At 38.4% G+C, this 23322-nt stretch overlaps 1 long non-coding RNA gene across 1 annotated transcript in view; it reads right to left on the bottom strand.

The window, feature by feature from the left end:
* The window catches only part of LOC106858557 (uncharacterized), a 220236-nt gene that overhangs the window by 155293 nt on the left and 41621 nt on the right, over positions 1 to 23322 (bottom strand). The gene's annotated exons all lie outside the window — the stretch shown is intronic.

Below are 23322 nucleotides of genomic sequence, written 5' to 3' on the forward strand. Positions count from 1 at the left end.
TCACAGCATGGACATTTGGCAATTATTTTCAAAAAAGCATCTATTTCAAGGGAGGTGTGGGAACAGGACTGGGTAGCTCCCAAGAAGAAAGCAGTGTATGGCTTCAGCCACTGCCCTGTTGAGCCAGATGCACCCACCCTACAACCACCCCTGTGCACAGTGCTGCCAGACACGCCCCTGGCTGGGGAACAGGAGCACCAGTAAGGCTCTGTCTTAGGCTGCAACCCAGGATGTGACTAAAAGTATGTATTCTATCATCATCTGTTGAAAACGGGGGGGGGGGCAGTGATCCTTATCTTTTCCACAACCCATCCTTCCTCCAGGAAGATATTGTCTGTTAATGGCCATCGGGTCCCAGTGCCTGACTGACAAAATGACATCATCCCATCGGGTCCCAGTGCCTGACTGACAAAATGACATCATCCCATCGGGTCCCAGTGCCTGACTGACAAAATGACATCATCCCATCGGGTCCCAGTGCCTGACTGACAAAATGACATCATCCCATCGGGAGATGCTCCAGCCAAGGGGAGGAGCCAAGCCTTTCCTACCTAAATAAAAACTGAGATTTGGAACACCAAGGCAGCTTTTTTCCACTGGATCCCAGAGGAAAAACTAGACTTTTCCACATCATCATTGGACCTTTAGAGGAAAACTGCACCCTTCTGCAGGATCACTGCATCAGCTGAGCCACATCTGTCACTCCAGGAGGATGCAGCCACCATTGAATGGGACTGCTACCAACACCCTGACTGACTGATGGGGTGTCAGATTGTATTCTGACTCTGTCAGTGTTTTCGGGTTTAGTATTTTTTGTGTAATACTGTATTTCTATTTTAATTTTTCCTAGTAAAGAACTGTTATTCCTATATCTTTACCCGAGAGCCCCTTAATTTCAAAATTATAATAATTTGGAGGGAGGGGGGTTTACATTTTCCATTTCAAAGAGAGGTTCCTGCCTTTCTTAGCAGACACCTGTCTTTCAAACCAAGACCGGCTCAAAATTAGAGCCTGAGCATCAACCAAATCACACCTGGCACGAGGTTAAATGCCTGGAGGAAAACTAGGGAGCTCCTAAAATTTTGTGAGGTGCCAGGATAACAGGAGCAGCAGCAGCTGCTATCATGTGTGACTAGGGGAGCAGAGAAAAGTCCTACACGAGTCCAAAGGGACTGTAACTTCTCTTCTGGAGAAATCCCACATTTCACACTTCTGAGTAATCCCAAATTACCTTAAACCTTGACAGTAGCTCTAAGCTTTTGATTCCACAAATCAGAACTCCTACACATCACCTTCCAGAACACGTGGGAGAACTTATTAGGGCTGGTTAATTTTCTTAGCAGGTATCTACTGAGAAAGTCTCTCAGTGAAGTTATTCTCGTCTGTCACAAATGTTTCTCTCTTGGCCCCTAAATTCCTTACCAAGAAGCAGTAACTGACTTATAAATCCATGCCTGGTCAGAATTCCAGCAATCTGAGAGAAGTTCAATGGCCTTCTGGAATACAATACTTTTTCCCATACACTTAAGGTCCCTGCCATCTGAAATCTCTTGCTGTTGTAGTAAGTCCTTTCTTTCTGCAAAATCTTCCTAGATTTTTATCAATATACACCTGAGAAGATAAAATGCAGCTATAATAATAAAATTTTGCCTTTGCAAATAGTCTACAAAAGTTAAGAGATATTTTGCCAGATCCCCAGTGGAGTAAGAGATACTGCCAAAACAATTTTTTTGGCAGTAGATTAGGATATTTGTTTGTCTAAAAAATTGACAAAGGATGTAAAGAGAATTTTTTTTTAGTATGTCTGAAACAGGTACACTGGAAAAGCTTTAAAATACACCTATATCCCAGTTGCAGCGTCTCATTAAGAACATGAAGTGCAGCACAAAAATGATGGTAATCAGAAATTATATCATCATCTGTTTCAATATTGAAAATATTTACAAACTACAGGATGTTGCCGCCTCAGAAATTAAACCTCAAGAGAAGTGTTTCAGTATCAGCCATTCTCATCTTATGAGAAAATCTGAATGTCAGATATGTCTAAACTGAAAACCAGCAAAACTTCACCTTAAATTCCTTTCAGTCCATTCACAGGAAGGTGACAGATAAGGGCTTGGAGTGAAGAGCCTATTCAGCCACGTAATATAAGCTGCATCTTGTCAACATGAAAAGCAAAAGACAAGTTATCTATGCTGCAATATCACTGTCATACACTTTTTTTTTTTTTTTTGCAGTGCCAGAGATATTTTAAAGGGAGATTTGGCTTTTTGAACACCTTTAATAGGCTTCCTCAGAGTTTTAATTAGTGGGACATCCAAGAAGTACCTGACAGCTGGCAGAATCTCCTGTCGTGAGTTAAAGTCAACCTAATTAAGATTCTGGAAGGAAAACTCATTCTTCCCAACACCCTTAATCAGTCAGGCTTGGTTGAAAATGCAATACAGAACCTTTTGCCTTGACAACAACATAACCTTCAAAATATGGCACTTCCAAACAACAATAATAGTAGAGTGATTTCTTCATATGGAAATTTAGTAGAACTCCTACTAAAGCTCTGAAATACCTTCTCCACCTCCCCCTTAATAAATGTTAATATAATTTAGGATTATTTGTCATACTTAAGATTTGACATTTCATGACTGAGACATTTTGTGCTATCAGAATCACAGACAGTGACATATAAGCTGCCCCTAAGAGATGAAGCAACATTTTTTTTCCCCAGCACTTGTAAAATTATCTAACTATTTACAGCTCAGGTGGAAATACAACTAGCACAGTCAGGCTGAGCCAGATATACATAAGCAAAAGGAGATTTTTCTTCATCACAAGCCAAGGGCTCTCTTGTCAGCTCAGGTTCAGGTGCCAGCCTGACCCCCAGGTGTCTGAGCTCTGTGCTCTGCTCTGTCTGGAGCGAGCTGGCTCTCAGGGCAAAGAAATCCTGGCAGTCAAACTTTACCTCTGAAACAGTACAGCCATTATTACCTCAAACTGTAAGCTTAATCCAAGCTTTACTACAGCAAGCAGAACTCTGTTTACTGTTTCCTTTTGGTTTTGTTTGTTTTTTTCAATGAACTGACAATATATTTTGGTGGCACATATCAGGATCAGATTTGCCTATATGCTTATCTAAAATAATTACTGCCTACAAGCAGTTTCAAACACCTGTCTCACTCCTGGCATGGCAGACTGCAGAGAGATCAAGATCTGGAAAATAACCCAGCTAAAAATAAACATCCCAGCACAGAGCACTGTCTAGAGTAAGGTTTGCCTTGAAGAGCAATACAAGTCCCAGCAAGTTCAAGCACTGCAGCACACAAAGACAGATTTGAATAGAAACCTCATTTAGAGTTAGAATGTAAAGTATCCACTGTCGTCTTTTCTCCTTCTACAGCCTTTCTCCATCATGCATTCACTTACACCTCAGAAATACCTTAATATACAGACTTTCTACTCATCCTGCACATGCCCTGGTTCTTCATTACTATATGCAATGTATAATCAATCTCTCTGCAAATGTAACAGTATCACAGCCATTCTAGTGTCATCACATATTATAGTCCTTTTAGACAGTTGTAAATGACTGCAGAAGGTGCAAGGCAGCCAGGAATCAGGCCTCCAGTACTTAAGAGTGATTACAATGAATATGACAATAATCCCTCTCTTTGTAAAACAAAATCCCAGGAAATGTGTATACACTGAGGTTAAAGCCTCTTGGAGCAGCTGCTAAGATGCTGCTTAGACTACTCAATTATGCTATTAAACCAGCAGCAGCCACCCAGGTGATTTGATTCTCAGCACAGAAGCTGTGAAGTACAAAGTAGAAGATGCTGATTTTAATAGCAGATCTAAGGCAGTCTGGCCAGCACAAGGTGCAACCACCATGAAAGAAGCTGTGCCAGCAAACTCTTCTGTTTCCCTATTCAGTCACACCTGAATAGTCTAAACAACAAATGTAATTGTGGCAGCTAACATCCCAGACCTATCAAGTGACTCATGAAAGGCACGGGGAGCTCTCACAAAAAGCACTGGAAGCAATCCTTCTGCGTGCTGCCATTTTGTACTGTGATAACAAAATCAGTGACAAAGGGACCCTTGAAATCTAAGACAGCATTATTAATATTTATACTTAAAATTGGTCCAGTCTTATATATCTTTTTTGAGAATGCTTTCAGACCTGCAGGATATAGCTCTCCTAGCAAAGAACAGGGAAGAGCTGCCTTTTTTCTCCAGATGTATTGCTCCTTAGATATTCAGATGGGTAGCTACAGGGCCCCAGCCAGGAAAGCTGCATTTCCATTAAGTTACCGTATTCTATAGACAGGCAGTCTCCTTGTTTTTCACTTTCAGGACTCCACATTTCCTTTTTTAAGTCAGCTAATTTTACTTCTGCCTTTTTCACTTCAGCTCAACATCTAAGTTACAGTTCCAAGTCCAGTGCAGTTAACATCTTGCTCTCTGTCTTTCTACCACTGTGTTTTCTTCTGCAAATCCACAGCACACAATTTATTTCCATTACCAGGACTCCTTTCCTGACTGAAGCTGCTGTGACAGTCACACCAAGCACACAGTCACAAGCACTTCCACTTCCATCCTCACTTCTGCCAACAGCCACCAGGCAGGAATGACAGTCCTCTTAGCATCAGCCCTCTCCTCCCTCATCTGGCTGCCCCAGTTTCCCTGAGCCCTGAAAATCATCTCCCAGGCTGAGCTTTCCACCTGCCCATCTTTCAAGGGCTTCACCTGCAACTCAACTAGTATGTGCATCTTCTTTCAGAATTAACAAAGCAAAGACCAATATTTAAATGAAGAAAAAAAAATGCAACACCCAGTTGTTGCACAAGACGTGATCAATAACCACCTTTACACTGGTACAACGCCACTGACTTAATCAAGTTATGTTGTATAGGCCAAAAATCCCAGCTAATATTTCATCTCATTCCTAGAGCATACCACCTAAACTAACATGTTTTTACAGACAAACAAAGCTAGGATAGGCTTTCTTTTTTTAAGAGAAAAAGCAAATTAGGAAGGAACTGCAAAGCCTTTTGAAAAATTTAATGCTTCAGGACATCAACTAAAAACACACCGGCAAAGCCCCAAAACCAAACCAGGCAGATGCAGACCTGAATCCCCACCATCCCCCAGGGAAATTACTGCCCCTCATCATTTGAAGAGACAATGAATGCAGAAACAATACAAAAATAATAGAAAATACATAAAAATACAACAAAATAATACAAAAAAAGGGCTTCAAAAATAGGTAAAGAAACCAGGGAGATACCTGCTTGTTTGAGAGTCCTTCCCACTGCAGGTCACCCTACGAGGGGTCCAGGAGCTGCAGCCAGAGGTACTTGCATGAAGCTGGGGGAAAAGAACCCCACATGGAACAGCAGGGGCTGGCAGGAACACAGGCACCCTCCAAAGGCAGCAGCCACTGAACCACGAGAAATTTAGAGGAAAGTCCCAGGGATTTGGAGAGAGGCTGGTAGACCCTTAATTCCAGCCAGGTGGAGCCAGTTCTGCTCAGTAACAGCCCTTGCCCAGGTGAGGACAGCCAGGGGCAGTAACACCTTTGGGCCCTCAGCACCATCACAAAATGCAGTTATTTCCCCGGATGGGATTGCAGCTGTCACAAACGAGCAGGCTGACTTCAACAATCTAATTTCAAAGCACTGAATTTCCCCTAGTTCTCTTCACCAAGAAACTTGCTGTTATTGTACAACTTTGTTTTCATTTGTAGTTGAAGGAAATGTCAGAAATTGCCTACACCTAAACTAAACCCTAATTTTCATCCCAAGTGTGTGCAAAAGGCATCAGCAACACATACTGCACCTTCTACACCAAGAGGGCTGGAACAGTCTTCATGGGGCTAGGTAAACAGCATTCCCCACCATCTTTACAGTGACAGAAAAATGTGTAGGTGGCCTTACAAATATGTATTTGTGGTGCATAATTGAGCCTACAGCCTCCTTAAAAGTACCCGCAGAATTCTTTTATCTCCCAAATTGAGAAACAAAGCAATTCAATAATTAAGGAGAAGACGTTAAGCTGGCGTAAAGCACTTCAGCACCCCAAGTTAGGGGGTCTGCTGAAGGGTTTGTGTGACCCAGGACTTGGCACAGAGAATATCTGATTGATGCCAACAACTTTGCACACATATTTCCATACAGAAATATTAACTACGAGATTGGAATCCAATATTTAGGATTATGATATGAAACAAATCAAAGACAAACTAGAATATGAAGTAAACCATTCTCAAATTTAAACTGCTGCAGTGTGGAAAATCTCCCACCCTGAATAGTTATTTTTTGAATAGTATCAAAGATTCTCTTCTATAGGTTTTAGTTTGTTGAACTACTATTGCTAGTTTGTTGATACTACTGTTCAGTGCAATTTGGTATCCTGCCAGAAAAAGGGGACAATAACTGATGCCTTAGAGGACTTTCTGCCCTGTGACAGCTGCTCTGCTTGCATGAAGAAGCACAAAGGCTGAGGATATGGAGTTAAATTTTTCCTGATCCCTGAGGCAATCAGTGTATTCCTTGGAGTATGAAATTTGATTACACTTATTATCTTAGCTTGCATAACTCTGACTGTCCTTACTGCATATAAAATATTTCCATCCTGTTAGAGATCCTGCACAGCACTCCACAGCTTCCTCAGGCAGGAGTGCTACAGGTGGACTGTGCTACGTGAGAGTCCACCAACCTAAATGTCAAAATATTAGATTTTATCTGTAAGAGTTTACACCACAGGCCAAGGTGGAAGCACGTGATAATGGGGCAGCCTGGGGAAACTTCAACAGTCATTGTAATGCAGCACTTTTCTAGAAATAAAATACATTTATACTCCATCCTCAGTGGCTCAATGCAAGCCCTTTCAGGGACACTAATTTTAACCTCAAAATTTGACAAATGATTTTATACTTGGCAGAAAGAGAGAAACAGTAAATGGAACCTAACTGAATAAGAAATGACAAAATACCTGAAATGGAGAACATGTTTTTAATTGCTTACTTTGCTCCCACCCTAATGTCTGTCTGTGATGGATGATGTGACAGAATGATCCTCACTAAATTCTAAGTAAATTAGAATTAGCAGAAGTGGCACTACATTTATCTTATTCAATAATGGTTCTTCGTTTCTCTTTGGTGTCATCCTTCAGTTTTCTAGTTGATGGCATTATTCAGTGTGAGGGATGAGATAAAAAGGCTAGAAGATTAATAGGGTAGAGGGAAGGGGTGAAGGCCAAGTGTTTTCATGACATCCAGTTAAGTGCATTAAAGAAACACATTATGATCAAAATATTTCTTTCTTAATGACAGCATTTGCTAAATTACCCATTGCAAGAAATTGTGCTTCTGAATGTAGCACAGTTTGCTTTCACGTGGCTGACAAAGACACATGCACTAAAAATGGAAACTTGCTTTTGCTTTCTTTTCTTTCCACAAAGTGTCTTACCTTGTTGTCCATTAAAGAGGTGAAGGATAATAAAGTAAACTATTTAAGCAACAGTGCATTTCAAGATCCAGTGCAAAAGGAACCATGTCTCCTCAATACTTAAAAAAATAATAATAAAAAAAGATATATGTGCTGTTTGCATTTTCAAGTTGTTCCAGGAAAAAAGCTTGGTCCTTTGACAGTGGTTGTCCAACAATATACAGATGGTCTCTCCTATATACCAGAATTACCTAGCTAATACTGATAAATACTGCCTGGGAGAAAGCACAACATACTGAGCCACTGAACACCACAACTGCAGGAAGTTCACTGTCCAAATAATCCACATTCACCACATTTGATAATACAGCACAGACTCATATGGCATTGTAAATGTAAGCTCATTTATTCAGCAAGTGCATGGAATGCTGCAACTTTTATTTACTGTAGTACTACAAGAATACCTCAAATATAGGAATAATTATTTAACAAAATACATACTGCCAAGGTTGAGAGAAATTAATTTGGAAACAAGTGGCATATTCATGAGTATGTTTCCTTTGCTATTTGTATGCCTCCAACACGATCCTAATAAGCATTTCTGAGGAATAATTGACTTGGTCATTCAATCTGAACATGTATTAGAAGGTTATTAAAGTCAGACACATGTCCACAGAATTAATATATTGAAAACTCAATTAAAATTGAAATACAAAATCAGTCATCTCATTCCTAATGCAGTCATGCTGTCTCATGACAGTGAAACAGAACAGCTCTCACATCAGTTGCTGACACTGCATTCACCTCCTTCTCAAACCTCACTTTCTCTTTAGCCCAGTTCCCAATTCAGTTACCCATTTTTGTTGTAACTCTGAACACCTGCTGTACTAACAATCTTACTTTTGTTAAAGCTGCAAACCTCTGTGTGTGTATGGGAGCATAAAAAAAATAAACAAGCAGCTGATTCAAAACACACCATTAAGAGGCACAAATACCAGTAGCCATAGGTACTTTTGTTAAAAGTTTTTCTCCCTGTTTTGTTTATGCAATCTTTCCTGAATAACTTGAGGACTATAGTCAAGTTTTCTTGGAAAAACTCTGCAGTTTTTGACCTAAAAATGGATCTCAAGGTACAAGAGCTGAAAATTGAAACAATACTAAAAAATCTCTGAACACATCCATGCATATCTATTTTAATATAAATATGAGACATTAATGACATCAATTTGTTTGAAGCTTATTTAAATGCTGAAAATTTTTGGTAAAAGAAGAATTTAATTTAAGGTTTAATTAAATCTTAAACCTTAAATTAGTAAGACATCCAGTTTAAACCCACTCCATATTAATAAAAGCTGTACAGTCAAACTATCACAGGGAAACTGGCCTGTAACATGAGCTACCATGGTCACACTCAGCAGGATAAAAGCCCCAACAAAAAACACTTTCTATTTTATGGATGCAAAATCTTTGTAAGATCATACAAAATATGATTTTTAAAATTTCTATTAATAAAAAGGATTAATATAAGTAATAATTAATTATATTAATATAAAGGATCTATTACTATATTCTATTAATATAAAGGATCCAGAAAAATAAAATATATTTTCAGGGTGAACAAGATCTACAGCTCAGGTTTATAAACCCAGAAAGATTTATGTTCTAGTTAGATAGATGAAGATTCAGAGCAGCAAATTTGAATTGTCATAGTTGAAAAAGTGATGGATTGTCAGAAATAATAAATACAGCAAAATACTTCAGGTCTTATTAATTCTCAGATTTCATCTTAAGCATCAATAATTTCCATGTCTAAAAGCATAAATGCAATTAATTAAATTGCAATTAAAGAATGTTCTCTTTCATCAAACCAGATTAATTTATCTCAGACAGATTGTGGTCATATTCTTAATCCTAAAATGTAAAGAAATTAATGGGAACTTTCAAGCTGAGTAGCTCGGGACATGCAGGGCTACTTGGAGCTACTGTCCTTTTAGGTGAGTTAATAAAGACTGAGTTAACAATTTTGCTTGTGCTATTGTGGGTTTAAAAAGAATTCAAGTCATTCTGCAGAACAATGCTATGGTAACTAAATGTGTGTTTCATTTTATTTTGAAGCATTCGTTCTCTTTTACTGACATCATTGAAATTCAAATAAAGGAATATATAAATCAGGTACAAATGCAAACTGTAAAATGAGCTCATTTAGGCTAGTTTTAGGATTTTGCTATGAGGGTGTATCAACAATTTTTTTAATAATATGTGTATAGCCACTTGCATATTGAGCATGGAATTTTCAGAAGTACCCGGGTGTTCTGGGAACAAATATTTCCTTCTCATTCACTGGATTAGTTTTCCTGCTAATGCCTTTGCATAGTGGTACACTGATACCCAGCGAGCTCCTGCACAGAGACCTCAAAAAATTAGAGGTCATATCATTAGAGACATCTGTTATTAGAGACAATCACCAACTGCATGAAATTCAAAAAGGCAAAATCTGCACCCGGGATGGGGAAGCCGTGGGGAGAGGCTGAGGGTGCTGGGTCTGTTCAGCCTGGAGGAGACTGAGGGGAGACCTCAGTGCAGTCACAGCTCCCCTGGGAGGGAAGAGAAGGGGCAGGCACTATCTCTGCTCTGGGGTGACAGTGGCAGGACCCGGGGGAATGGCCTGAACTTGTATCAGGGCAGGTTTAGGTTGGATATCAGGAAAAGGTTTTTAACCCAGAGGGTGTTTGGGTACTGCAACAGCTCCCCAGGGCAGTGGTCACAGCACCAGCCTGGCAGAGCTCAGGAAGCATTTGGACAATGCTCTCAGGCACAGGGTGTGATTCCTGGGGATGTCCTGTACAGGGCCAGGAGCTGGACTTGATGATTCTTGTGGGTCTCTTCCAACTCAACATATTCTGTGATTCTGTGATACAACCTGTCAGTAGAGAGTCACTTTGGTTTGAGTGGGAAAATCCTTCTTACTTACTTTCAAGCGAAGTTACAGCAGATTGACCTGCAAAGAAGTTGTGTGACGAAGCATCACCTGCCCAGAGACACCACTGCTTCCCACCACTGATAGAGCAGAAAGCAGAAGCTCAGTGTAGGAAAACAGAGAGGTCCTGGCTCTGAATTCAGGGTCTGTGGAAGGATTTTGGTGTCAATGTGAACATTCTGCAGGCTCACAGATGCAATCCCCTGGAACTTACTTTTGCAAATGAGTAAATTGTGCATGTATATATTGTTGTATATATTACTGATCTTCTGGTTATTTTCAAATCCTTAGCTGCTGTTGCAATGAACATTGGACATCATATAATAACATCAATGAGTTTATATAATGAAAAAAGTGGCAATTCAGCCATGTCTTTCCCAGTCACTTTTTGAATTCACTGCAGAAATGTCCTGTGACAATCTCTATGAGTGGCAATCCAGCTAATACAATGCGTTGTCTGATTTGTTATAAGGATAGTATTACAAACTAATTTTTGTATCTGGCAGCAAACTGGATTTTGTTTGGGAAATTCAAGGCAATAATATTCACATTATACACATGTGCATGTTTTTTTCCCTGTATTTCATCTTTGTCAGAAAGATCTCATATATTCAGGATGAAATTTCATTCCCGTTTAATAAAAATGCAGTAATTCAAAGTTTACACTTGAAAAGTGTCAAAAATCGACACTAAAGTGGTCATTCAGTTGTGTAACTTTTAATCAGGGAACCAGTATCAGTTCAATACAGTCAAACACAGTAAAATTGCTTTTCCTTCTATCAACTCTGAATTTGGATATTTGACTTCAGAAGGACTTTTATTAAAAGTTAAGGTACCACTGGCACATGACGCTGGAGGTACAGATTAGAAATATTGCTGGAGAGGAAAAATAGGCTGAAACAGTTGAGGCTTGGAGTGAATGAGATCCAGGCTACATTCCTGTTGGGGACACTGCATTACTTTCAGGCACTGGACAAATCACTTAAGATTTTATGTTTTGATCCTCAGAGATGAAAACAAAGGAATCCTTTCTTTCTGTCCTTACAGGTGGTGTTCTCATAGCTTTAAGAAAAGTTTCTTGAATATAATGTGCATGTGTACACATAATACCTATTTAAATTATCATCTACACACATATATGTAATCTCTCCCCTTGAAAAGCAAACTGATGTGGATTCCAAGCACTAATGTTACATAAATCAGAATTTAACTATCTCAGTGCAGAAGCAAAGGGGTATTGAAACAGAACTTCCCAGTGTTTCTGGGTGTCTATTTTTGTCTGCCTACATGGTTGTCCTGTGATTAGTCCAAATTATAGTGAAAAGAGGGGGGAACACAAAACCAGATAAGATATGGATAACTTAACGTTTCTGACTTTGAAAAGGGAATGTGAACAACCCTTTTCCACTGCTGGTATTCTAAAACAAAGACATACAGCATATGAAGCGACCTAATTTACTTTGACACACCATCATTATTTGTTATGATAAATTAATAAGCAGCACCTTTGGGTGCTGCCAATTCATTCAGTTCCTGTCACAGCTGATTAGGATTTCTAAGATGTAATAAAATAGAGTGCATTCATATATGATAGTTTCCTTTGTTTACTTAATGCAGAACAGTTGCTGCTTTTTCACTTCCCCAATCACAATTTTCTCATAAACGGTGAGCATTTCTACCTCTTGCTTACAGGGTTGATGTGGAAAGAGTCATTACTCACATTTATTATTGCCCAGAGCTCTTACTTACTGTGAAATAGAGGAGTTGTGGTGATTTAAATATGTAACATACACCCTAACTAATCACATTTGCTCAAAAGATCTATGATTAGCATTATTAAAACAAAATCACAATGTCTGAACATTCTATAAATTTAATCTTAGAATATTGTGCCCTCATTAATGATATTCCAATAGTGTGTACACTGTAGACAACTTCTCATCAGCTTAAATATTACATATATGAGTAGCATTCTTGAATCATCTGTATTCTATTGCAACAACACTGGCTTTTGCAAAATATGTTCAGGTCATCCTAAATTAATTTCTCACTCTTTACACACTGCAAAAATAAAAATACTTCAACTCAGTTTTTTTAAATTGTCTTTGATTATCATCATTCTGTGGCATGTTGCAGATTTCTGTTCCTGATACTACTGTACATGATTGCTTAGTATCCCTTCTTTTTAAAGTTTACTGCTAGTACATCTTTTCTTCTGAAAATTGCAGGAATACTCTCCAGTAGTAGGCATAAAAATACTTTAACCAGTAACTCTCCGTAGGGAGCAGCACTATCTTTGCTTTATTCTCGAATCTTCACTAAAGGGCCTGATTCTATTTGAAGGTTATTTCATACCATTCTAGCAATTTACAGAGTATTTTCATACTCTGTACAGACTATTTGCTGCCAAGGGCAGGTAAATACTTATTGCACATGGGAAGCAATCCTAAAGGGTTAAAGAAGGCCTAGCTGAATTGTGATCAATGTAGGTACTGACTTCAGCCAGCCCCAAATCCCAATTTCTCTCCACTACTTATGCTAGAGATCCTCACTCATGCTAAACTTTTCCTGCTAACAGGCTTCTCTATAATAAATGTGGACAGTGTGAATGCTGTATTGGCTGGCAGGAATCCCCCAGTTCTACTGCTGCTGCTGATATTCCCACTGTGTCTTTTGATAAGTTAATGAAGTTTAATTTAGTAGGAGCTGTGGGCGCTAAACATACTGAAAATGCAACCTTTATTGATGGGTTTAAATCACCTAATTTCATGGAGCTAGGCCTCCTGCACCACTTAGAAATTTCAGGCAATTTGCAGTTACATCATCAGGATTACTATGCTTATACAAGAAAATTTGCTAAGCATTACTATCCTATAGAACCACTTGCACATAAACTTTGACTCAGATTTTCTGTGGGATATTTGAAACCATGAAAACAAAAAAAAAAATGTGAACAGGCAAACATCTGCCTTCTCTACACTTTGGAGTCTGATTATGGGTAAACCATAATAAAAACCTAGGGAGACTTTTCCCATTAATATTTAGTGGAACCATATTGTCTAGCTAAACACTTTCAGAGCTTTTATTTGCATAATAATGTCTCATAGTCCTTAGCAGATTTCTTTTGCAGATTACCTTCGGGACTTCCTATTCTTCTCTGAAGCCAAAAAGGAAAGTAAATGGGTTTGGCCAAAGTCAGAGAGAGATTTGGGCTGAACTGCAAACTGAAATCTTTAAATGATATGGCTTTTGCCTCCTACCAGTTTTTCTTCCACCATTCTGTTCTGTAAGACAGAATTTTTTTCTGAAGTTATTATTTCCTTGATTCCTTGTGTCACAGAAATATACAGGGTATGGGAAAACTCAGCAGAACTTGCAGCACACGTGGGGAACAGCAATTTTCAGAAGCTGCAGTTCAAAGGCTCCTAGAGAGAGCTGGCTGCAGCTCCTCCCAGCACAGCTCTGTGCCAACTGCAGCCATGGAGGATGGCTGCATTCATTGCCCAAGCTGTTGTAGCCCGGAGGCAAAATCAAGGGAATTAAGCTTTTTAAGCTCCTTTCTTGTAGCTGTTGCCCAGACAGTTTTCTACATATGATGAAGAGGTAGCCAGCAGCTCTCTTGGGAAAAGATGTCCTGTGTGTCACAAGCTTAGGCCACCCCCAGAACCTCATGTTTGCCCTCTGTGGAAAAGGCAGCACATTTTTCCATGTGCTACAAGCACCACTGCTGGTGGTGTTTGCCTCAGATGTGATGGGGAATTGAACAGATGTTCTTTTTATGTATCGTTGGTAGAAAGTCAGCATTTCATGGCACTGGTGCTTGGACCACTCCTCTTTCATTTAATTAGGAAATGATGAAATGTGGGGAGTGATGGATGTAAAGGGCATGGTCCCAACCCCAAGTTGCTCCAGGAAATGACTCCTTCAGATGAATGGACGCTGCATTAGGGGTTAAGTGCCACATGGCTGTACAGACTGCTGACACACACAATCACTGTAATTTCACAAAATAGCTTGTTCTTAAGAGACACCCTGAAGTCTTCATGTGTTTAGAAAAAAGAGAAAGAAAGAAAGAAAGAAATTTTCCTCCTAAGTCTGTCTAATCTTCTTAACTGTATCAAAAGGCATGGGAAGATTTAGGAAAATGAAGCTCAGAGGAGAAGAAAGAGCCAGTCAAAGGATTTTTGAAAGGATTAAATATTAGTAGGGGATGATATGAAGGAATACAATAGAGCCACAAGGTTTGAAGATTTACCTGTTCTCTGCCATTAGGTGAAATGATTATTTCCTCATCTGCCATTGGGAAGAGATGCTTTGAGGGAAGAAAAGGCATTTTTGTAATCCTAACCATCACTCTTACTGTTATTATTAAACCCTTACATAAGGGAAATTCTTTGAAAAGCAAAGACTATATTAAAAAGGGATTTCACTTGCAAATACACAGCCTGTAAACATGAGAGACAAAATGTTATACAAAAAAAAAAAAAACAAACCAACACTGAAAACACCTAATGCCGTTATTTTAGTTATTGTGTCCCTGATTTAAATTGCAATTAGCTTTTAGAGGTTTTGTACAAATGAGATGTGCTTGGGTTCTTTTGTTTCAGAGATACAGACTTTAAAGTATCTGTGCATGATTATGCAAAGTATAGCAAAGCCTACTTTGATAAGACTTAATGTGGTCTAATATGAACAAAAAATGATGGACAAAAGAGCATCCAAGCACCTGGACAAAACCCAGAAAGTCTAACTCTGCCATTTTGGATGTTTGAACATTTCCATTGGAGTTTAACACATATGTATTGCTTGTTCCTTAAAAGAATGCTTTATGAGCAATAATGTAAAAAAACCCTGCAGTTACATGCAACTTGCAGAGAAGTAAAGCAGGTTTATACAGGTATCCATCATTCTATGACAGGCTCTAACTTCAGTTTCTATGCATTGTGCCTTCCTCACGTGGATTCTTGTTCTGTATGGCATTATGGGCCAGATGTTCAAGGTGCACTGGGTGACATTTGGCCTAAAGTACTGCATATTGGAAAAATTGCTCCTACTACTCTGTCAGTACTTACTGTCATTTTGGATAAACTCATCTGGCTGTGAGACATTGAAATTCTATGGATTAAAAACAAAAATCTTCCTATTTTCCACATACCATCTTCCATCTCTTACTCCTGACATTCCCACTCTTTAACACATTGTTGACAATACCTCCAGACAGGAGATGGGCCAGGTTAGTTAGGTCTATCAACCAGCCCCTTTCCTATCCTTCAGGTAGTTCAATATTACCTGTGAGGAAGTATAAAGGGAAGAAATACAGGAAATATGTCCCCACGAGTTTTTAGCACAAATAATAGAAAAAGAAAGAGCTGAAAAGCTCCTCACTACACACATAAAATGCCAGTGTCGTGCTGAGGGAAGAGAAGGGGAACAAAGCCCAAGCAGCTAAATCTGACACTAATAGGTCAAGATTTGTCAAGTGTGAATGGTATTGGGTAAATAGAGACAGATTCTACACCTAAATTCCATACCAAGAAGAACTGGGCTTTCAGTCTTTGCCTTGACAAAAGAAAATATTGGCACAAATATACTACAGTATATTTGCTACAGTGAAAAATTGCATTTATTATGAATCATTAACGTTCAACTACCATTCACAGATGTAGCTTAAATATCATTGATATTTGAAATAGATATACCAATGTTTGCACTACAAAGAATGCATCAAAAAATAACTGTTGGCAATAACTGTTAGTATTCAAAGGATTTCAAAGGAAATCTTCACCTGGTTTTAAGTAGTATTTTATTGGGAACAATTGGAAAGCCAGTAATTGTGCATATTTTGGATCAATCATTGTTCTCTGCAGTAGTGCTGAGGAACTGTCAGTTCCATTGCTGGAAATGATCCTTATAATGTAACCTCAATCCAAAGATATAATAATAACATTGATTTCAAATCCAGCTGTTAGTTTTCCAATAAACTCCAGACATAACAGCTGCTATTTTTTCTCCATGAAACATATTTTGACCGTGGTCTCTTTGTGCAACTGCATCCTCATAGGCTATTAGTAAAAAGAACACAACTTACAGCTTTTCTCCTGGTTCTCATTTAGTCAAATTTTGTATTATTTCCTTTTCCTTAATAGCAGAATCTACTCTTTCATTTATTTAACCTTAGCCAGAGAGGAAAAATGCTTTTACAGTACAGACAAGAAATCTGAATAAATTGCTACAGTGAGTATAAAGTCCACAGGGTAATGTGTAAATGTAGATTCTGCTTTTCATTATAAAATACAGCCATGAAATACTTATATATAAAAGCTGCACTAAATTTTAACAATACATCACAGTTGCAAATCTATATTTTAAAGTGCTGGGATGTTTTCTGCTACCAAATAAATTTTTATCTATGAAATAGAAATATGGCCTCAGAAGCCTATAAATATGGGCTTTCCTTGCTTTGGAAGGTTGTGAGATTTATCTAAATATGAATTGTAGGTAACAGCAGTGACACACTGTAACTTACCATGATTAGGTGAAGATAGTAACATCTAGAGAACTGTTTCCTTGTATTACAGGAGTCGTCTTTGTGGGAGGATGAAAAGAAAAATGTAATATATAACACACCAGGAAAATAAAACAACATTCCACTCTATGTTTTTTCATCACTTCAAAGTAAATGAATCCCTATTTTACATTTCAGGGTGATATATAGTAAACATTTGTGGGAAGGGGTATATGTAGCAAATATTACTTAAACTAAAAAATCATGCAAATTCACAAGGACTTCATATTTTTTACTTATTTCACTCTTCTATCACTGTTAAAAATGGCCTGTGCCTTCAATAGTATTTCTCATCCTGCAACCTCAATATGTACATTGTAAAGATGAATGGATGAGGTGTTTAGAGTTAATGATCTGTATCATATTGCATCCATTTAGCTAAAGATATATAATCCCACACAGTTTGGTTTATATTGACTCTTATTCAAGAACTACATCTTTGAAAGGCCATCATGCTCTCCTGACAGGTTAGAAGATGAGAATAAATAAGACAATATACTCAGCCTTCTGTTTTATAGATAAAGTCTACAGGCTCTTTGACAGTTTTACTTCTTATATTTTACAGTGATATTAGAGTTATTTATTACCAAATTACAGTCACATTGCATTTTATCACTTAAACTTTTTGTGCTTTGGAAACATTTGTAGTTCATTTTATTTCTGCTAGCATAAACATATTCCATATCTGAGTGTGCATGAATATATATTCTGAACAAATACATCTGGTTTCAGTGATTTTTATGCATCCCTATCAACTGCATCCTTTTATGTCTACAGAATGAGATCCACCTCAAAATAACAGTTACCACAAATAAATTATGCGATTTAAAATAAAATAATTGCAAAGAGACTTAGACAGTATGAGATGTAGTTTTTGGAAGAATAATGATTTAGTATGTTTCCTGAGATCAGTCTTCTCTTTCTTGTTTAATGCTGCCTTTTAGGATTACACTGTTGTGTTTCAAGTCAGCTGAGGAAAAGTCATGAGTAGTTTGTGTTTATTATTTCCTCAGCTGTGTTGGGTCAACAGGCTGGACTGGATATGCCACATTCAGAGAGGACATTTTCATCTAGTATCAAAAAAAGGCTATAAAATCAACAGTGATATTAATTTTCTGACCTTTATTCTTTTTGTTTCATCTTTATCATCTCTAAAATAATCTGTAACCTCCAGTATACTACTCTCAATAAGGGCAGATAGACTTTCACAAATAGCCATTGTCAGGTTTAATCTTAAATATGTGCTGTCTCTACAGTTATGGTCCAATATTTATATTTATCACACAGTAAGTTCCAGGTGCTGAACACATGGACACAAACATGTATTTAGGCAGTGTAGAACAAACTGTCTGCAGTTTTATGGATCATCTGTGCTCTCAGCAGAACCAACACTACCACTACCTAAGTGTAACATCAGGCAGAAATTTTAGTAATGTTTTGAGACAGACCAATATCTTAAAATATCCTTTTACCTCAGGGGAAACATAAGTTCTCCTATGGTAAAAGGAAAAATCCTCAAATTAATATCTAACTGATAATGAAAATCACTTTTCACCATGGTTGGAGGGGGTTAGCTGTGGAGACCTACAAGTATCTGCAAGAGAACTGGTGTCCCTCAACATATTTATTAATGATCCAGGGAGAGCCTCTGCAGTGACAGGATGAAATTTGCTGATGTGATAAAATTATTCAAGGTACTAAAGAAAATATCTGGAAAAGGCTCAAAAAGATCTTATGATACAGAGTGACTGAAAGATAAGAGTGGCAGATAAAATTCAGCATCAGTAAATTCAAAGTAATGTATTTAGAAGAAAACCAGTTTTAACCACATGGATACACTAATGGCATCTAAATTAGCCAGTACTCAGAAAATAAATCTTAATGTTTTCGTGGGCAGACAATAAAAGGTTTATCTTAAAAGAGGGATGATGATGAAGATGGTCATGAATTGTTAAAACAGAATCAAAGAGCTAGTCAAAAATTACCACTGGTGTCACTGCATCATCCCTTGGCTTACCTGTACCTTGAATATTGCATGCATACTTGTTTTCTTCACCTTAAAAAAGATACAGCAGAATTAAAGAAGTCTTAATGAAGATTGACAATTATGATTGGATCATCTTCTGTGAAGGGAAAGGTTCAATAAGACAGAATATTTTAATTTGGAAAAGAGATATCCCAAGTAAAATATGATAGAAAACTATTTAAAAATTATTAGAACAGAACAATGATAGATAACTCTTTTACATTACTTTTACAACAAAAATAATGGGGAACATAAAATGATGAAGTTTAGAAACAATTATAAAAATGCTCAAAGTACTTATGACACAGAATGCCTAAGCAAATAGAGTTCACGGCTGCACAATATTCTTGAGTAACAAAGCAGGTATTTGTTGGGTTTGGTGGAGTTTTTTTTAATAGCACTATTTGAAGAAAAGAATTACCAAACACTACTAAACACCAGACTCTAACTTAGCAACTCCATTAGCCAGAGATTTCAGGAGGAATAAGTCTATCAGAGGCAGTTCGACTGAACGCTTGATCTGTCCTTAGAGTTTTTGCTTCAGCTTTTAATGAAGCAGGCTGCATGTTGTGCTCTTTCCATACACTGCCCTATTGACGAGTTCTCAGCAAGATAAACGTTTGCTTTCCAAAGTATGAGCATACCTTCCACTGCATTAAGGGAAACTACTGTTTAATACCAGGGATTACACCAGTTCTACAGATTTTTTAATGATCTCAGCTGAAGCCCAAGTCTGACAAGGCAATTGCTGTAGGTGTCACTATAAACAGTGTCAGTGCCTGACACCAGCCCTAAATAAATCACTGAAGTTACTTCCATTCCTGCTCTTCAATAGGCTTATATTTTAGCACACTAGAACCAGAATGCAGACCCTGATTCAAAACACAGGGAGCATTTAAAGATGCATGTGTAGTCACGGGGGGCTGAGTGACAGGGATGCACAGAGTTGTACTTCCAGGCCACTTTGTGGAGCAGCAGTTTGGAAGAAGGAGCTTTGTGAACACTCATGTCCAATTTCCCTAGATGGTGAGGCACAGACCATGTCAGTGTCCAGCCTCTGACACACAGGGTCAAAGAGCTGCAGCTTTTCAAGGTTTGGTGAACCACACTTCCAGTTCTGCAAGGCCCTGGCTCTGAGCCTTCATGCTGCTGATAAAGAGACTGCATGTGTGAGAGACTGAGACAGGAGGCTGGAGTGTGTGAAAAGTGTGTTTCTGTATTTCACAGATAGCTGCAGTTTGCACATGCAGAGGAAGGCCACACTTGAGAAGTTAGAAGACAGTGGTGCAAAGTCAGAGGACAGTGTAATTCCTGGCCAGCTGACATTTTGGAACACTCCTTTAGTCCAGCCAGCCAAGTTTTCCATAATCCTGAAAAACACAGGTGCCTACAGCAGAAGAAGGATGTTCATATTAAACAGCAAATTTCAGCATAAACTTTCTTAACACTTGTCCATGACTTCTTACTCACCTCTAGACGGAAAATCTCTTCAGAAAACAATAATTCACTTTGTCTCCTTCCTGCCCAGCAAAATCAATACTCACTCAAAAAAGACAAAAAAAAAACCCCAAACCAAAAATCTCACCACTGCAGATGATGTGGCATGTTGGATTTTTACTCATTCGTTTACATGAACTGCTGAGAACTCTAAAGGATCTGGAAATGGTGATAAAGGGGTCACAGAACATTTCTAATGTGTATTTTGACAGAAGACAACCTGAGCAGGATAATCAATTCATGGACATAGTGAAAACTTTAGGACTGAAAGAAGTTTGCTTTCCCAGTGAGTGGATTCACTCTGCTGGCAATGTGCCTGGAACAGACTACAGGATTCAGCAGGCTGTTGATAGGACAGTCAGTCTCATTATGAGGCCTTGCTCCCAGATTGTTAATTAAAAGAATGTATACTGCTTGCTTTAATCCCATACATAAATAAGTGGTGGAATAGAATCATGCCTGGGGGCTGCGAGTCGTGTTTGCCTCTATTTTCTTCTTCTGCTCAAGAAACAAAATGCAAGTTCTCACTAAAGTAAGAAATGAACGTTGATGAGTTAACATTATGCATTCTGCTATGCAACATCCCCATGGAAAACTCATCCTGTGCCATTCTTGTTACTTGGCAATATTTCTTTTTCTCTTCTACAACTTCACAAGTGCGTAAAACTTCTGATACTGCTCTCCACTGATTCCCTTTCCTTCTATTTTCTCATCTCACACTTCTTCCTTGGTGTATTGTCTCTCTTTCACTATATCAGGGAAAGAAAATTGAAGCAAAATTGGTGAAGAACTTGTCTTACCAGAAATGCCATTGACTACAGAAGTTCAGTACAAACCAGCACTATTTACTTTTCTGAGTACCACGAGATTCACTCGTGTCGGTAAAACTGAGCTGTGCCAGGGAAGAAAACACCTGGGTCCATAAAAGTGGTGGAAGGAGAACGAGGGGAGACAGGAACATAAAGCAACAGTGAAAGAGTGAATTGCCAACAATACTGATCTTTTCCTTGCTGAGTGGCTGCTCACCACAAAACACCAGGGACTTTTTAGACGTGGTGATTTTGTGGAATTTTAACTGAAAAACAGTAGCAAATTTCATTGTGCATAGGCTCCTCCTCATTTTCATTCCTTTATGCATTCAGGTGGTAGACTTTCAGGAAGGAATTGTCCTTTTAATTTTCTACCCATTCATGCTTAGGTCCAACAACTCATGCAAATACTACATACCTATATACAAGTTTACACAGCTGGCAAGTCCTTTTAGCATTGACTTACAAATTTTCCATGTAGTCCTGGACAAAGTGACACTAAAGGAGAAATACTTCCATTGCTGTGAACAGTCTCCAAAGAGGAGCAGGTAAATGACACCCAAACCCTGGGAAACACAGAAACCCCACTCGGATGGGGCAAGTGGAGAGGCTGGAGCCTCTTGGCTTTCATCAGCTCTTTCCATCCTTTTTCTCCAATGCTGCTCTGCTAGTTTGATCCCAGATCTCACTGTGTTTAGTGCCAAACTGCATCATGGCAGGCACCATGCTCTATCTAGGCCTTCATTGCACAAGAGCTGCTGCACCCAGGGAATACATTCCTGCTGTAATCTGACACTGTGATGCTTCTTCAAGCAGAATAAATCCGTTTGGGTTGATGATAAAAAATAATGTGCAGCATGCTCAACTATGCTCACACTATTTTTAAGTGTATTTCATAAAACTTTATGATTTGATACTTTCATGGTTAGACTGGAGGGTTTGATGAAAGGCCCTGTGAAGATGAGCAAAGGTGGAATCTTACACTGCCAGGAGCAGGGACTGGGACTCAGTTTTGTAGTAATTCCCTTGGAGCAGTGGTTTGATATTAGTTTAGAACTTCTATCTGTTCACATTTAAATTAATCTAGAAAAAGCTGACAAGTAGCAAAGAGAAAAAGAAGGCAAAATAAGGGAAATCTGAGCTTATGCACAGAGAGCCATTAGCATTCCATACTGAAAACTTTATCATGCACAGATCCCTTAATATTACTTCCATATGTTATAGAAAAGAGAGAAATGAAAGAAATTAAATTTGACCATAGCAGAAAGAGATTTTTTTGAAACACAAATATAAAATCGTACTTAAAATTTTGATATAAATGAATTATTTATATCAGTATATCTGCATTACCTCTATGTTTTCTGAATAAATATTATGGCAAGGAACATATCAACATTGCAAGTTCTAGTCTAGTCTATCACTACAACTGCTGGCTAATTTTATTTGAATGCTACTGTCATCAGAGGATGGTTCAATTACAGTTATATACATAAACATAGCTGTTGCTTAGCATTTAGAATACTCTTGCCTTATGTTCACTGATTTTTTTTTTTTCTGTCAAATATTTCTCTATGTCCTTTCAGCTCCCCTGGTGAATTATTATAGTCAACATCGCCATCAGGTCTTTCTGCTGCTTTTAGTTCTAATTTTATTTTCAACTTTAACCTTTTGTTGCTTTTTGCTCATCTGCACAGACTGAAGAGAAGTCATGAGGCTTCTTCCTGTAAATCCCTGTGGAATTAACCTTTCTGCCCTCCCCAGACTATTAATTAATATATTCACCCCTTCTCCTCAAACTGGAATCATTGCTGTCTCCTTGTCTGTGGTCATCACATCTGAAACCTCATCCTTAAAGTTTTCTGCAGACACTAAAGATCACAATCCTCCTTTCTTCTTGGACTATTTGACACAGTTTTCATACCCCCAATCTTTGTTTCCTGCTCCATGAAAAAAGTTTCTGGTCCCTGTCACAAGCCTCTCAAGGCTGACCTTGCATTGATTCC

The sequence above is a fragment of the Sturnus vulgaris genome, chromosome 9, assembly GCF_052056855.1.
Source record: "Sturnus vulgaris isolate bStuVul1 chromosome 9, bStuVul1.hap1, whole genome shotgun sequence".
NCBI lineage: Eukaryota > Metazoa > Chordata > Aves > Passeriformes > Sturnidae > Sturnus > Sturnus vulgaris.